We start from the raw sequence: 18,535 nt of genomic DNA, 5'->3' as shown, positions 1-18,535 counted from the left end.
TTCTTTTGAATATTTTATGTGTTGTTCTGTGCAAACAATTGGACTATTTGTCTGGGAATAAAAATATTCTGTATAGCGACAAAATGGTCTAATTTTCAATTTGCTTTTAAGATGACATGAGACAATTCTTTGTGAAGCAGTGCAAGTTACGTGTACAGTTAAAATGGAAAATAGAAACATTGTTCCAAGAGAAAGAGGAAACAGTCTCAAAAAACTTAACTAATTTTCCATGCATTGCTCCATCTGAGCAGTTGCATTAATCACACCATACAAGATGCATGACACCTTCTCAGCTCCAAAAACTGCACATATTTTAGTCATGAGAAAATTTTACTCATGTAAAACTGAGAAATTGTAAGCCCCTGCAAACAGCTGTTTAAGAGAGTCTTATCAATCACACTTGTAGCGGCGTTAAGTTTGGAGAAAATCTTGCTCTTAGCTTAAACAGACACTAGTGACTGATCTGACTTTGATATTCAGAGTTACTATTTTATTTTGCTGTTTGAGTACTTCACAGGAGAAATATTTGTGCAAAATTAGCACTTGTTAGCGAGGACAATGCACACAAACCAGTTGTTGAGGCCAACAATACCCCCCTGAAGCAATGCTTCAGCACTGGACTGCAGAAATAGCAGAGCAACCCAAATGAACCCAGAAATTCAAGGGAACGCTCTTTATATCCCTCTAATTGGGTGGACACATCAATCCTTGTTAGAGCACCTCAGTGATTCATTTGTTGTTTACTGAGGCATGTGCTGGAAGAGTCCACTGGTATGCCTTCAAGGGTCACGGAGAAGCCTCTTCCATTGAAATTAAAAATCTAGTTGTCTTTAGCAGCTTTTTAATAAACAGGATTTCCATTTGACCCATATTAGAAGCTTGTTTTTTGGGATTTAGAAAGAAATGTTTGTCCTTGCAAAAGAGCACTGGGGGCTGTTAATATTTAGATTAGATTTCTGCAGCGATTAGGTATTATTAGCACTTGAGTTTGAACTTGAAATGAATATAGTTTCTTCCTCAAGAAGTTCTTCTCAAGGAGACACCTTTCTTCCTCTCAGACGCAGCAGGCTTTATAGACACCAGAGCCTTTCTAACAAATGGATTTTCGTTCGGACCTGCATTAGGTGAGAAGCTGGAGTGCTCCAACACCTTATTGGGCATAGGTTCATGCAAGACCATCTGCAGTGCAGATGTGCTCTGCCTGGCTTTAACACCATCTATGCTAGATGCTGGTAGTCACCCCAAACCACAGTGTGGTCTAACTGTGTATTCACACTGCTGCTTGCACAGTTTCTGCAGATTGCTGAGCTCCACGCTGCCATGCAACTCTAGTACATGCCTTGAGCTAACTCAAAACTAATGGTGCATCACAGAGCCATCACTGCAGCACCAGTACTGTAGACGTGACATCATACAATTCAAAAGCAGAAGGAGAAGGAAGCAGCTTTTGATCCAACAGCGCAGTTGTGCAGCTTGCCAGGCAGACGGGGTAAACTCTCAGGCACAGCCCCTCAAGCCCCCCATTCTGGGTAGCTTTATCAGCAAGAAGGCATATGGCATTGCCCAGGGGTGGTCAGGCCAGAAAGCTTCATGAGATCACAACTTCACACCAAATCACAAAGTCCTTTTTTCAGCCTGTTCTCCTTGATGGCATTTAGCATTTATAGCAGAGATTATATGCTTAGCTATATACTTAATCATCTAAAAGTTACACATTTGTTACAAACTTAAGATTCCTTAGTTCAATGTGAGTTTGTTTTACAGAAGCAAAGCCACTAGAAAACAGGGGTTGGTGTCCTGTTCCCTGTAACAGAGGGAACACTGGTTTGCTATAAACAGCATTTATGCTGACTACCTGTGCTGAAGGAATGACAGAGGACCCATTCACATTTGTATGATGGATTCAGTCTCTATAGTGCCACTCATTTGTGAAAGTGTGCAAATATAAATTAGTGGGATCTCCATCATTACTGTCATCTCTTATGTTGCCATTTTGTAATCATTGTTAGTTAAGGTTGAAGTTGAGAGGGACTGTTAGATTTTATAAGCATTTCTGAAGAGCTATGTGCACAAAAAAGCTTTATAATAAAAGATAAAAATGGTATATTTAACACTGATTTTTTAAAATGTTATTTTTATTCAATTTAATTCAATCAAAAAGAATCAAACAAGGATACTTACTACTCCAGGCAATGAAACACCAAAACTACTACTGAAACACTCAGATGGAGGGAAGAACTCTGGGGCACAGAGCAGTGTAACATACTGGTGCCCACATTACTGGAAGCAGTAGGGTAGAATACTTCTGAAATTGTACAAGAGGTGGCTAAACATTCTCAGAAGGATAAAATTAACTCCCACAGAGCTTCCTCATGAATGTGGCTATGGTGCTGCTGGGGACCCACACTTCTAAAGCTACCGAATGCACTAAAGACATATTCCCACTTTTATGGCTGCAATATATAGAGCAAAAAAATGGTGGATCTATAGCTGTAGATCTGATGGATTAGGACTGGTCCAACTGTTCTCCACTTCCAGATAAAATCAGAAAAGAAATTTACTTGCAATTGGTTTCTCAAAAATCCCATCAATAATCCTTTTTTTTTTTACTGCATTGCCACACAACACGGTAGAAAAAACTTCTCACAGGGCATTTCGGTAGGCAGGAAGTACCCAGTGAGTTACTGTATGAAACAACAATGAGATAGCTGGGCTCACCTCATAAAATACAGCTTTACACAGGAATAGAGCACTTACCTTGCTGTCCTGACAAACTGTCGCATGTTTGGCTAACAGTCCTATAACTTCCCCTCCCACAAGCAAGTGGCACCATTTTCCTGAATCCTAATGGCTGACATAGTAGACACAAATAAAAAAACCTGTACAAAATGAAGCTCAGTTTTATAGTCATCTCCTAAGTACACTACGTGAGAAAACTACATGTATTCATAAATTATGCTGAGCAGCTATCTACAGGATAAGACATTTCATAAGAAGTGCTAAATTCCTGTTTACAGAATAAAGGATTTCTTAAACCAGCACGAGTGTAGCAATTTATGTGCAACACATAATTTGATTGCTACTTTACTGATCTAATTCTATCACGGAGTATAACCTGTAGTCTCAATGTGTTTTGTAGGGGTTTTTTGTAGTTTTGTAGTGAGAATCGTGAATTACAGATGAAACAGTTGAACTAAAATATCCTTTATCTTTTGAAGCAATCTATGAGTGACTCTTATACTAACAGAAAAAAACAAGAACTCCTTTGAAGATATTATAAATATGTATTAGGAATTAAAATGTAGTCCCCTTGATTAAAACTGACGGAAATCCCCCCAACTCTCCCCCAGTCAGCATTAAACGAACATTAAGAAACACTTGAAAGTATGAACCCAAGTTTCCAGTCCCATCTAATAGTTTTATCATAACAGCCTACTCACTATTTGTAATATTCAAATCAAAAGACAACATTAAAGTAAGAATTTAGTGAGCCTTCTGCAGCTTTCTTGCAGTGCCAGGATCACAATATCCCTTGAGAGGCCTGGCTCCTGCCCAAGGCACAGACACGTCGGATGCTCCAAGGCATCCCTTTACTTGCCGTACCACTTTACTCACACCTGAGCTTTACACATCAGTCTCCATTCAGGTGTAAACAACAGGATCGCATCATAAACCATAAGGGTTATTGCTTGCTTTGACAGGAATTGAAACAACGTAAAAAGAAAAAAAAAAAAAAAAAAAAAAAGAGGAAACTTAAGATTTGACTCATTTCATTTACAAAAAATAGATATGGACGTAAGAGACGTAGATGGTCATTAGAGGTCACAGTCTGAGTTAACTCACTTCTGATTTCCCACACTGCAACTCCCTTGTTAGTTCAGACATACAGTGATCTTTAAGCAGATTTAGCCCTTTGGCACTGAGGTTATGCCACTTACTAGATTTTAAACCAAAAAGCATTTTATTGGAAGATTTCACAATTGGTTTTAATTTGCAAAAGTTTGTGCAATATTTTTTTTCAAATTACATAATGTGATGTTTCCATATTCTAGTCATAAGATGGATAGTCTTAAACACGGGTTTAGATGAAAAACATTCTTAGAGGAATAACATTTAAAAAACCATTAAAATCCTGAAATGAAGTTGTAGTTAGGTGATACAGCTAAGCCAAATTAAATAGCTTGCTGTTCCAAGTGGGGTGGGCCCACTGCCCACTCCACTGCCCTTGCAGCTGGTCTGGCTAGTAGCTGAGCCCTGGGCAAGGTGATTCAGCTCACTGAGCTGGGAGCAGAGGAGCCCAGCCAGAAAAAACAAAGCAAACCGGGGAGAGCATGCAGCCAGCCCACCCTAAGGAGCTCCTGATTCAGCTGTCCTACCTGCACCCTTGAGGTGGAAGTATGTAACACCATAGATGGGATTAGTTCTAAAATAAGGAAAACACCCACACATTGTAACATAAATTTAACATTCTCATGCTATGTAATTTGCCTCTAACGTAAAGCAGCAGGACCAGCTCCATGCCAGGCACTTAACTGGCAGTTGGGGACTTGAACATCTTCCCGGAAACTTCTACAAATAAAATACTGCAAAATGGCAGAAACTGATGATAAGGTTTTATTTAAACTTTCCTCCTATCAGTACTGCACTTTCTATTTGGTGAAAAAAATGCTAAGGATGTGGTACAACACAGAAAGCTACAAAATCTATTAAAATTTATTCAAATTTCAAATAATTCACATTATAGTTTTTGCAACAAGTTTTCTTATTGCTGCACATCCCCAGGGTGATTTACCAATAGACGTGATATATGCCTTTCTTTAAACAACACTGATTAGCCCACAGGCTTTGTATGCTATTGCATGCTTTAGGTCTTAAACCTCAAAACTCTATGAACTGTACTCTTTTTTAAGTGGCTAGTTACCTTATGGTAGAAAATGGAAATGTTTTTACTATCCTACCATTGCAGACAGTAGTCTTGACTAATCCTGAAATACAAACTTGAGGGTTGATTTTAAAGTTCATATTTATTTTCATTGGCCTGTCTCTTAATTAGAAAAGGTTTTTGTAGCACACTAATTATGCCAGCCATATCTGGTTTATACAGGTCAGATACTTCTCTATGACAAATCAGTCCAGCTCCAGAGTTTAAATGTCAGCATTCACATAATACTTGAAGATGAAAACTATCTTCTAAGAGCATATCAACCCTTGAATGAAGTTTCAGCGTGGCCATTTTTAGCACTTCATCTTGCTTACCTATTGCTTGTACTGCAGAGCTCCATAAGACAGCTGATGAAACAGGCTTGGTTGGATCACTTGTGAACAGTTTTTACCAAAGCCACTTTCACCACCAAAACACAGTTGAAACCAGCTCAGATGCAGGGTGTTGACTCAAACCCAGGACAAGCACTGAAAGCCCCACAACCACTCTAACCCACCACCCTCATTCCATAGCTCCTACACAGAGATCTATTGCAGAGAAGCAAGAAAGCACTGACCACATATGTACTAGTATAAGCTCCCTACCTACCCTAGTATATGTTATCACATAATAGTATGTGCTTGCATAGTCTAGTATATCTAGGACACACTCCCTTTCCTCACTGCTGTAATTACAAGGTCTGCTGTTTCTCATGTACAGGCCCCATGTACTGAAAAAAAAAAATCTCTGCTCTACAGACTATTCTGAAGCCCTTTGTGCCAGTTTATATGAGCTTGTTAATATTAATAAAACCTAATGCCAGGGATTTTGTCTCTGACCAAAATAATCCTAACCTAAGGCATATTTTTTTCTGACCTATCTACTCAACATGAAAACCGCACTGCTCCACATACTTATCTTCTACAGAGTAAAAAGATAATCCTTCTTCCTCTTCAGGCAGTCGGAAACTCGCCTTCACCATCGATACTATCCAAATTAACCTAACATAACTTTCTTAAAGTAACAAAGGGGGAAGACAGGAAGAAAACCAAACATAACAGAACATCGGGATTTAATGTTTTGGCAAACGCTTATGTATTATGGTTGCAAACACAAGCACTGTTATATCATATAAGAGCATCAGACCCAATCAGTGCTGCCCACCCAACCATTCAAATTACCGTAGAATTCTAGCAGCTCACAGCTCTGCCTTTATTAGTACAACTCAGAGCAAATACTCACTGATCAACAATGTAATAAAACCGGAATCGAGCCCACAACTCTAGTTCTGCTCCCAAACATGCCTCCCTCATTGAGAGGTTTGCTTCAGAGAATACCAATACACTATTGTGCACAGCTCATGATCGCCGAATAATCTAACAATTAGCAGCTAAACAAAGGTGAGCATTTCCTCATCTCTAATAACACCAAGATATGGGCAGCTAGCCAAGAATCTCGTTCATTAAACAGAAACATACGTACAAATCATGCAAGTGCTTCGTAAGAGCACAACACTGTTTCCAGTCAGCATATATGGAAACTAAATAAATCTCGGGTTGCCCTCAGGTACAAAAAGGTTGACTGATTTCAAGCACGTAGTCCAAAGTAGCCACAGCATGGGTAGCCCTTGGTATTGAACCAGGAGTTCCAACAGCAGCTGCCCACCTGCACACAAAAGATAGATTGCACAAAGATATTTGTTCAGCTAAACATTAAGTCTATTCAAAACCATTTATGAATACACATCAAGGATTTCTTTAGAAATCAGCCTAATTTATATCAGGCTTAACCTTCAAAGCTATTGTTATTATGCCATTAAGTTTGAGCAACCATGTGTTGAAAACGTGTATATAGCCTTTGTTAGGCAGTTAGATTCTCCACTCATCTGTGGAACAACCCAACAAACGTCTCTGCAGCCTACAGATTAAGTAACAAAAGACATCCTAGCATCATACGAACCACTATTACACAGCTCTCCTCAGATGAAGTCACAAAATTTCATTCTGTGCTTACAGAGTAAAACTTTCAAACCTACCCACATGACTACATATCACTGTCTTGAAATAAAATTTAGGAACAGAAAGGTCTCAATCATTTTTGTAAGCTTTACTCCCTTTCTTGTATATCAGCCCCAATTTGAAGAATAGCCTCAAACTTATAGCACATTTGAGGAATTCTGTCAAAAGCGCTATGAGAAATCTCTATTTAACAAGCTCTGCTGTTCAGCATCAATAAATTAAATCTCCTCTTGCCAGCTCTATGAAAGCCTTATTTGTGTATTTCCTTCTAGCATATGCCATGTCCATAAAGCATATTAGCAGAGAGTTTATCTTTTGATGTCTATTTTAACAGAGCTCAGATATACTGCCAATAAATTAGTCCTCTTGGGAATGATATTGTTTCAAACTAATTTCTCTGAACTCAAAAACAAGCTCACTCCAAAGGTCCTCCATGTGCCTCGTCCTATAAACCATCAGGCTGGAAGGGACCTCAGGAGAAGTCTAGATAGTCCCTCTTCTTGCCCCAAGGCAGAATGAGTTACATTCAAGTGATCTCTCACTGGTTATTGTCTTACCTCTTCTTAAAATAATCACTCTCTTCTTTAAGCTGCACAAAACAATTTTTTTTTTCCTTTCATAGGTCCTGTTTGATCGCTCTTACTGTTTACATGTGTGTCCACTTGAACGGTATCTCTCCTTTATGTGGCATATGACCCATGCAATAAATACCTTTAAATTTTCAATGCATAGTACACGAAATTCTTAGATGTCCATTTTAGGACAGTTAAAAGGCAATTTATTCTATTTCGGTAGCAAACGCTTAGCATAACTAGGAAGTGGACCTCTGTTATTCTTGTTGCCCCTTTCTGGTCAACAGAATCTTCTTTATGGTAATTCTGATCACATACTCTTTATGGCTACCACGTACAGTCTTTATTAGAAATGCCTCCATGGACAAGGAATTTTTACTGTGATTTATTCATTTCAAATTACTCAAGTTATTTTAACTCAGGTTACTGACCATCTTCCATCTGTCATAGAGCAAAGGGCAAATATTTTCCACACACAGTCTAAAGTTATGTTTATCTACTCAAACAGTGGAAATCCCATTTCTTGTGTACAACACAGTTATTTGCTAGTCCTTAGTGAGAGACCAGAGAAAGATGTCTCCTTGTTTCTATAAAAGGCTTTAACATGACTGTAAACATTAAAAAATTATTCCACCATGTTAATTAAGATGAACTCTGGATTTTTTATTTCAGATGAAGGACAGCTGGGAGGTATTCCCGGCTGTGACTCCATAACTTTGAAATATAGTCTCTTAGGAACCATGAGCAGATTTAACCATGAATAGCTAAATGTGCCTAGATACATGAAGTTATATTTAACTGTCTCCTAGCTAATTAGATCAGGGAACCAGAATCATATGGCTAGATTAATTAAGATAAAATGAGGCATTTGTAATAATTAAGTTAGCTATTTGGTCTTCTTTCCAGTGCAAGGAGTCAATGAACATCGTTAGCACAGCTGCTGATGACTGGCACTTCAGACCATGTACGCCCCATGGATGCAGCCCCACCAAAGCCACTGTGTTTGCAAGACAGCACAGAAGGATCCTGTGGACAGCCTGATTTTATTTATTTTAAGAAGACCAAGTGACCAGAGGATCTCTTCACTGGAGGAGTCACTGAGGCTGCTCAAAGGAGAGGTTTCTGGAGATGGTAGGGTGAAACAGGCAAGAGGTTCAAGCCAGGAACCTGCAGTCAGGAACAAAACTGGGAAAATGCTGCAAGGAGCACATAGCAGACTCAAAATCAGACTCCAATGGTGTTGGAAAGGAAGTTCAGGACCAGGAAGGACTCTGGAAATTTGCTGCAGCACAGAAAACTACTGTGTACTCGAAATCAACATCAGTATTCAAAACTTGCAAGGGCTCATGGGCAGAGATTGGGATGTGAATAGACCTTGTACCTATTATTTTGCTTCTCTCATCACTGTAAGTTTTCTCTATTTAAAGAGTTAATTAACTGAGATGACTAGTTGTAATTCTAATGAAAATAATTTCCTTTGAGTTTTTTGGTCTTCTTTGGGAGGTCAATGTAAAGGAGATGATCTATATCAACCCACTTCAGTTCTCTGGCCCCCTGTTTGGGGACCCTCCACAGCGACCAAAGGCCATTCTGTGTCTTCAGTCTATCTGTAGCCACAGACTTGTACTCCAGGAAAAAAAGAAAAAAAAAAATAAGGCTTATATATTTGCCATCATGAACTTATTTGGCCTCAACAGGGCACTCATTTTGATGGCATTTATAATGAATTTGCACAGCAATCATGCTGTTGTCTCCATCATTTATAGATGTTGTACTTTATTTGGACACAATGAAAATCTCAAGCAATTAGAAGTGGATCCAAAGAAAGGTTTCTCTATGAAAGCAACTCAGGCCAGTATGACCGTGACAGCTACTGGCCTTTATGCAATATGCAGCCCAGGAAAGCCACAGCTTGACAGACAAGCTTTGTCTATTATAATAGCAAATGTTTCCCCTAAAAGTGTGTTTTGGAAGGTTTTGCAACTCACTGATGTAGTTTAATTATGGTCTTGCAGCAATTTGTTTAACGTCCTACAGGAATCAAACAAATCTAGTTCTTCTTGAAAATAAGACTGACAATGCAGGCTATCACATACAGGTTTTGGGGTGTTGTTTTTTTTTTTATTTAGTCAAGTGCCAGTTTTGCTTCAAACTAAAACACCATGTAAAAAAGAAAAAATTCTATTCCCTTTCAGTCAGCAGAAGGAGAGATCACATGACTATTTCTTCAAATGATAAGGAGGTTAAAGTGTTGAATGCTTTTGACTGGCAGAGCTCCAAGATTTCCATATTTTTACAGGATTTGCATAAAACTTTGTTTAAGATCAAGTTCTCATGTTGATATGATCTCACTCGTGAACATCCAGATTTGGGAGCCATATCCATGCAAACAGTTGGGGTCTAGTAACACTAATTTCAGAAGCTGGAATTGAAGTTCTGCAGTAAGTGGTTCTGTTCTTATATCCCCTCTTTGTATTACACAGGAATTTCAGCACACACAAGTTTATGACATAGATCTTAGAGCATTCTGAATACCTGCTAATGCACATATTACATGTGAATGTGTGATTAACAAGGTGTTCTGTGAAATAGGTTGAGTTACTTCACTGCTGAAAATACAGACTTCTAGAGAGGTTAACCAAGAGGAACGGCAACATAACCAGTTGTGATAATTTAATTAAAGATAAATGTTCTACAGGGACATGGCAAAGAAGCATAGTCAAAGTTAGCTGAAAAATAAGTAAGCACTAGCTTGAAGACACATAATTTTTTTTTTTTTACTGTGCCGCATTTACAAATGTGCTTAGAGATAAGGTATATACCAACACGTTAGCATAAAAGTTTGTATCAATAAGTGTATTGAATGGCTTCTTTAACCAGGAGCAAATGTGCCAAAGTACTTTGGTTTTGAAGTAGAAAGGAAAAAAAAGATGCTAAGTATTTCTAAGATTGTAAATTTACTGCCACTGTTTCACTGCAAACTCCTGGACAGGCTTTTTTTCTGAACCACAAATCTGTCACTGTGGATATTCCTTCACTCCCTAGCACCTCTGTGTTGTAGCTGTTGAGGAACGCGGATGTTCAGTCTCTTGCTTCACAGGGTCAATAGTTGTGGGAGAGCGTGCAAAGCCAGTCCATTTCCCTCAACACCACTCTCCATGTATCAATTCCAAATTAAAACAGAGATGGCAAGTATTTAAAGACACAGTATTTATCCTGCTTCAAGCAAGGGGGGTCATTTGTCGACTGATATGTTTTCTTTTGTCCATAATGCCTTGGTGACGGCATTGTTTTAAGAGATGTTTACAAAAACACCTGTAGGTGATCTGCAGTATAGTTTGAACCCTCAGTAACAGAAGCTACCCCAGCACTGAAGGCTACTTCAAGACATTGTTCTGCAGTGGACTGCCAATACAGTGTGTTGTTCAGTCAGGACTGAGAGACCATGAGGAGTGCCATGTTGCTCTTGCCATCACCATCAATAATTTGTTCATGAATCTGTCAGTCACTGACTCATCCACAGAAATGAATGACAGCCAAACTTTCAGTGAACTAATAATTATTCTAGTATTTATAAAAGACTACTGTAATAATATTTTTCTTGAGCTCTGTTAAAGCTTTTATTCAATATTATATACACAGGAAAAAAGTACACTCAGGTGAGCTATTGTATTTCAGTACACATGGCAGCTTTTACTTAGCTTGGTTCTAAAAGTGTTATTCATTAAGGCAATGTCATCGGTTCAAGGCAACTGGATGTAAAGCATGGACCACGATGCAGAAAGCTGAAAGTTCCTCTAAATATCATCTAGAGAAACTAGCACTGATGAAACCATTAAAAGGTACAATACTGGTGGAATATCAGATGGCCACAAGCAGCTTAAAAAGAGTTCTGATGGTACCTCTGCACTGTGGGATGGTTTTATTCAAGGTGAAGATTTCTGAGGGCAGGAAATGAGAAAAGGGAACTGTGTACAGGAACAGAGAGTGGATATATCCTTCTTACCAAAATCCTTCCCGGCGAATGATACCAGATCCATCAGAAAAAAACTGCCTGCATGGATAACTTGTCACTCTCCTTGAACTCTGACAATCTACATGCAGCTTTCTAGAGGCTTCATGATGCTCTTCGCTAAGGATGTGGGAGTTAAGCAGAGCACCTATGGACTGCAAACAGGGAGTTTCCACATTTCCACCTTTGCTTTAGTCTGCTAACTTAGGCACTTAGGCTAGGGGGCTATCCTGAGCACTCAGGTACACTACAGGGGCCTCACATACTCCTAGTGAAACAAAGTTACAAACCAACAGCAAGCTCTACTCCATCTCAAGCAAAGTAAGGAATGGAAAAGCCTTGAAAATCTGGTCGAATTTCCATTTTTAAACTATGAGGAGCTGTTGTCTCCCTTGCTTCACGGGGCTTGCAGATCTGAAAAGCAAAGCAAGAGTCAACAGGCAGCTTTCACCCCCTCTTCAGTGAGACCAGCTATTGCCAGCACGCGCTGTACATTCGCTGGAGCAGAGTTTGCACACAGGACTGAGCAATGCTACTGCGAGCCCCACTCTCTCAGCCCACCTGGTTCAGAAACCTGTTCGGTAGAGGAGCTAGCACATCTTCCCCATTTGCCCCATCTTTGTGGTGACAGCAAGAAACCCAGATGAGCTGTTTTTATCGCCTCAGAGCTCACTGAATTTGCTTCCTCCCACCAGCTCAGCACAATTAGTAGCAGAAGTCAATCATGCACTTACCAGTGACGGCCAAAATAAAAGCAACTGGAAACTTCACAAATGAATGGTGAATGCCGAAATGATCCGAGCCCCACATCTAGTGGTGACACGTTTCACCCTATCCTTCTCCAGATTTCTAGTTTTATACCACCTCTAGCCTGATTTTGTTTTTGTTTTCTTTCTCGCCTAATGACGTGCTTCACTGCTCTGAGGAAGGATGATTACAGAAAGCTGATGTAGCAATTCTCGGGCTCCAACCTATTTTGGACAAACAGATGTACCAAAGGGTTTCGCATGGGTTTACTCTCCATGATTACGCATTTGAAACTGGGTTTTCACTGTTTTCTACATCCTAATTTGTGCTTGTTTTGTGTGTGCTCTTCTAAAGTAGTTAGGTGAGAGAGAGGTGTATCAGTTCTATTATTGTTGATAACAATATGCTTCATTTCTTCTCCATAGTTCAGCAATCAAATTTGTCTAGCAGATGCACATGTACAGCATCCTGCTATATGACCATCTTGTACTTCATCCTAAAAAACAGTTAATGTCAAGCCATAATTTTGAATATGAGCCCCTCCTTCACGAACCAATCATGTAAGGTAAACAGTCATAGCAGAAAATAAATTCACAAACTAAAACCAGTCTCTATCCTTTTGCAGGTGTTATGTTCTACATCCTACTGAGTATTTAAGGACTACTAAAACAGGAGATGGCCAGCAGCACCCTGAGTTTACTACTCATACAGAAGTGGTTTCCATTTGTCATGTAAAGTCTTGATGACATAGATTTCTGCCATTAAAATTAATTCTATGGGAAGCTTTGCCATTATAGTTACTAGTCTTTTGCCTGGAGTAAAAGGTTATGCTTCAACATGACATTCACATCTTCTTCATGCCAATGAGTTGGTACTATAACCACCATCATGACATCATTACAAACATCCATCAACATATCTTTGCAAAAGGTAGGTGGTTAAAGCCCAGACTTACTACACGTTCAGTGCTGTATCCTTCATAAGGACAGCAAAGTCTCTAATCAAAATGAAGCTCCTACCATCAGGTTTACAGTAGGCACCAAGTGTGTGCTGCTCTGAACAACTGGTACAGCAGTGTACATAAAATTAAATCTTTTGAAAAGACCTTCAAATTCCTACAGGGTAAAAAAAAAAAAAAAAAAAAAAGCCTGGATCAGCAGATCATAATCATATGTGGCAGTACTCACCAGGCTAAAATCTAAAGTATGAAACATGTGACTAAAAAGCATGTGGCTTTCCCAACACTACAGTACTGCTGAGGTACTTGGCAGGCTATACCCCACAAGTCAGATCAGCTATACAGACTACTTAATTTCTATTCTGCAGAACACAATACCAAACACATCAAAAGACATCGGCTTCTGATTTATATCCTAAGACAGAAGGTTTTTATTAATAAAACTGTTTCCTCGGAGTTAAATTCCATTAACCATACTTAAGAGGGAATTACTACACATCTTGCTCCCAGGCAAAGCCTGACCATTCCACATGTGTTACAGATCAGTATCTCTTTACATTTATTGGTGTGCTGAAGAAAGTCAAAGGATTTTATTTTCAGATTCTGGCAAGTCAGGAATCTTTCATGTTTGAGGAATCATGTTGCTATCAATCAGTTTCTATTTTAAACTTATGAATTTTCATATCAAATAACCAATAGCTACATTTTTATACTGACCGCATTTCTCCATTTTGAAGTAAGACGGTGAGCTGGTATATGCTTGTAAGAAAGACAGCTGGGACATACAAGATGCTGTAGAGAAGACTTTAAAGTCCTTTCCATTCTATACAAGGTGTTTCCCCCCTTTTTCCCCCGAAATTTTTTTAAATCTTGAAAGCGTTTCCTCTAACGCATGAAACCTGTATTCTGCTGCATATGGTTTCTATTTTCAAGTCTCTAATGCCTTCAGGAATTTCTTTGATTTCTCTAGTTGTTACCTCATTCTTGTCATTCCTGATTGACACAGAAGAAACAACCCAAGCCCCTCCAAAGCTTGCTTTCTTTAGTTATTACGAAGCTGTCTCAATGCATCTGTACAGTTCTTCAAAATGGCCAGCCTTTACTACCCTTGTAGGAATGAAGGTAGGGCCTTGAATACTGGTTGATAATTCTTCATTATATATGAATACCATCCAGTTTTCTTACTTGAAGAACTCAGATTTTAGCCATTAAATTTACAGTGTACTCAAGGACACTACATTTATACCTACGGACCTAAATCAAGACCTGGGATTTGCACGCAAATATGTACATAAAAATGTAGCATCCTCTTCTTGCAGGTGGAGAAAAAAAAAAAAAAAAAAAAGTAAATCTGAAATTCTTGTTTTCAAAATTAGTGCAAAATCACCTTTCAGTGGCAAGTTTCCAAATAATTAGTAGCCTAATGGTAACTGAACGCCTGAAAATGTAGCTATGCACGTAAGTCTCACAAGATTTCATGGTAAGGCCTGTTTCTGGCCTGCAGTCAGCTTCTGCCCCTCAGCGTATCCCGTCAGGGCATGGGCGGATGCCTGCACAAGGGAAGAATTCAGCATTGTTCAGACAGAAGCTGTCCTGTGCACAGGAGGCTCTGCTGAAGGACTTCATGGTTCACCGCACAGGGCAAAGCTACCAGTGGAACACAGCACAAACACAAAATGCTTCGCTTGGAAAACAGAATTTATTTCAGAGACTTAATGCTGAAAGATCAAAACACACAAATGCTTAAGGACTAGAGACAGCTGTAGAGATGGTTCTAAAATTATGGCGTGTGCACACTCTATAATCTCAAGGAAAGACGATGCTCCAGTGTATGCCACTTTCTGAAATAAATCAATTTTTATCACCAGGTTCCTTCAGTGGGTGTTGCATTTCAAACACAAAGAAGCATGGAAAGAGGGAGTGGGGGAGGGAAGAAAAGAAAAAAAAGCACCTGATCATTGCTGTACGCACTAACTGGCACAGTAATTTTACCAGTTTTACCCTTTAATGTTGATTTTATTTTAGCTGGATAAGATATGCTCAGAGGTTCATATCGACAGAAAAAAAAAAATGCTGCATGATTGCTTTTTGACAGCTACGTACAATTTCCCTGAATTACACAATCAGCTGTTTCATACATGAAGCATACAAGAACAGACACAGCTACCATGAATTTCCCAATGCTTTGGGTTTATTTCGTACATAGACCAGAGTTGGCGCTCTGCAGTGAAACTAAAACAGCCAGACAAAAAGAAAATACTCACTGCATACAATCCAGCAGGTAGGAAGATCACAAAGCAAAGCTTCTCCCTCATATGAAGTTCTGTGAGATAATGAGAAGAGACAGCAAGCGCAAAACCTTTTGGTCATGCCCTTACTTCTTCCCTCCCTTCCTAAAGCTTGGAGGGTCTGCCAAAAATTCTCAGAAATATCCTGAATACAAGAGGATTGTGAAGGTCAAGCTATTTCCACCGGAGACAGCAGTAGGAGCAGATGCCGCATCTTCCCCTGGTACGGCACTCCCACCCCACGCTCCCGCTGCTTCGAGGGGAAAACTACCAGATACACTGGGGAAAAAGCCCTCCGTGCTTGAAGCCTGGACGCCAGTCTGGGTGGTGCCTGGCAAGCAGAGAGGGGACATTAAGACAGATTTTAGGGCACTGATGGCAGGACTTCTTCACAAGGGACCTTAATTGAAAACACTGGCAATACCAAGTAATCGCTGTGTGAGAGGCCTTGGGGTGTCTGTTTTCCAGCGAATGTTCATCACCCTGGAGGGGATGCAATAAACCCCACTGCCATCCTCCGCTGAGGAGCCCACTTGCAATATTCTTTTGTCATCTTTTAACTCCAGCTTGACAAATAGACCCGTCTTCTCTGTTCAGAAGCTAACAGCCATTAGGTGACAAAATCACCCATTTCCAACAGCCTTAAGCACGCTCACCCTAAAGAGAAGCCTGTATCTTCATTTTGGACAAGAGCATCTGCTGGGAAGAAGGGGCAGGCGGCAGAGGAACGAGCACCGCCAGCAGCATCGAGATGCAACAATTCGAACAAAAGAGATCTCAGGATGTCGTGCTAACACACACACAGACAAAATTAAATAAATCTTCCTCTTGAGAAATTGCTTCCCCTGGGCAGAGGGCGATGCTTCAGGAGACCGCCCGGACATGCAGCACACGGGTGTCCCCCCCGGACGGAGCCCGGCACCAAGCTGCTCCCCGCGGCGTGGCTGCCCACGGGGCGCCCGCCTGCAGCACCCACGTCGCACCCACTGCGCCCTCTGACCACAGGGACCCACAGACGGACCTGCCGTACGGGCGCTGCTGTAGAGGAACACACACCGACCCCCCACCCGCTCCCCGTTTTCTGCGCCGCCCCCCCCCCCGGCCGTTTTGCGGGTGTGGGGGGGGTGTTGGAGCCCGGCGCGGGGGAGCTCTGGGGGCACCCCCCAGCCCCCCGCCTTCCGAAACCTGCTGCGGGCGGGGAGAAGGACGGGCAGCACCGCCCTCCTTTTCCCCTTCAAAAACGCCAGATTTTGTCTCGGCGGGCTGAGGGGGGGGCGCGGAGAGAGGAGGAGGGTGGGGGGCGGTTCCGCCCCGCCGCCGCGCAGGGCGCCAGCTGCCCAAGCTCAGCCGGGCGCAGAGCAGGGACCGGAGGGTGCCGGCGTGCCCCTGGGACGCCCCCATTCACCTCCCCGGGGGCAGGTGCAGCCCCGCCGAGGCCAGGCGGGGGGATACAGCTGAGGGGGGGCAACGGGAGGGCCTGGGGGTCGCGGCGCAGCGCGGAGCCTTTGTTCCGCCGCCGGCCCCGGCCCCGCCCCCGGCTCCGCGCATGCGCCGGGCAGAGACAAAGGCGCGGGCAGGGGCGGCGGGATCCGGTCACCCCCCGCCGCGGGGCGCCCACCCGGTGTGGCGGGAGCGTGGGTCCCGTGTGCGTGTGCCTTCCCTTCCCCGGCCTCAGCCGCCCCGCCCAGACGAGACACGGGGAAAGTTCCTTGCGTGTGAAAGACACGTGTGTGCGTGGGGAGAGGCGGCACAGCGAGGCGGGTCGGGAGGAGAAAGAATTTTTTTAAAAAAAAGGTCGTGGGGATGTGTAGCCTGCTTTAGTGGGGGGGAAACGGGAGAAAGAAAAGGGGGTGGGGGGTTCCGTGGGAAGAGGGAGGCGGCGTTCGATGAATATTCATGACACGGGCACAGCCGGGCGCGGAGCGGCCCCGGGGGGGGCGGCGGCGTCCGCTGCCTTTTTTCGACGGCCGGTTGGTGGCCGCAGGCTGCCGCGGCGGGAGCCGGGCAGCCGAGTCCCCGGAATCTCGGCGGAACGCCCCGCCGAGAGCGCGGGGCTCAAAACCGCTGTGGCCTCCCGGCGCACGCGTGACCGCGAAGGCAGCGCCGCTCCTCCCGCCGCCCCGCCGAGAACAATCGCATTGTTGCCAGCCACAATAGACACGCGCAGGCTGCGCTCCTCCGGCCGCCCGGCACTGCCCCCCGCACCCCACGACACCCCCCGACTCTTCCCCCCCCCCCGCCCCGCCGGGCCCCCGGCGCCTCACTGCGCCGCCGCCCCCCGCCCCGCCGCCCTGCCATCTTCCCGGCGCGGGGCGGCTTCTCCTCCGAGAGCTCCGTTTCGGGGAGTGGGTTGGGGATCTTTTTCTTATTATTTTTATTTTGTTTTAAGCATCCTCCCTTTGGAAACGGACTCAAGGCGCCGCAAAGGAATTGGGCATAAGCCACTATTATTGCCACCACACCCACCGCTCCCCCCAGCCTCCCCCAAGAGAGCCTCGTCGGGCATTTAAATTTCACGGAATAGCCTTCAGTCCCGTGTTGTGCCTCGAATCCGCTCCCGGGCGGTCTCCCTCTCGAGGAACCGAGCTCCTCGCAGCGATATTCCTGAAACGTGCCGAGGCGGGCGGCTCCCGCTCTCCCCGCTCCTCCCGATTCAAACGCGCATCTCCTCTCCCCACATCCGAGACGCCACGGGGAGGGGGGGGGAAATGATGAAAATTGCAAAGCTCTCGGGGTCTGCTGTGTCAACGGCATAAGTGAGATATACCGCTTCTTACCTTTGTCTGCTTTTCCTCTCTCCCCCTCTGTGTATTTGTGTGCTGGGGTGTCACCAAGAGAGTCCCAGGTAGCCCAGAGCCCGCTCGGTTGGTCTGAGTGCTGTGGCTCTCCCCCGCTCGCTCGCCGGGACTGGAGTGACTAGTGCCTGCTGGAGCAATGCCGCCGCTACCGCGGCTGCTGCCTCTGCATTTCTCACTCTCTCCCCCTCCCTCTTTCCCTCCCTCCCCCCCTTCTCTGTGAC

At 43.1% G+C, this 18,535-nt stretch overlaps 1 protein-coding gene across 1 annotated transcript in view; it reads right to left on the bottom strand.

The window, feature by feature from the left end:
• BASP1 (brain abundant membrane attached signal protein 1) overlaps positions 1 to 18,494 on the bottom strand; it is a 51,509-nt gene extending 33,015 nt beyond the window's left edge. The window contains exon 1 of the mRNA XM_074897852.1: positions 18,294 to 18,494. The gene's annotated coding sequence lies outside the window, so the exon portion shown is untranslated. The remainder of the gene's footprint in view (positions 1 to 18,293) is intronic.
• Between the last annotated feature and the right edge of the window lie 41 nt (positions 18,495 to 18,535).

This window comes from Athene noctua, chromosome 2, assembly GCF_965140245.1.
Source record: "Athene noctua chromosome 2, bAthNoc1.hap1.1, whole genome shotgun sequence".
Taxonomy (NCBI): Eukaryota; Metazoa; Chordata; class Aves; order Strigiformes; family Strigidae; genus Athene; species Athene noctua.
This window is presented reverse-complemented; position numbering and strand designations above follow the sequence as displayed.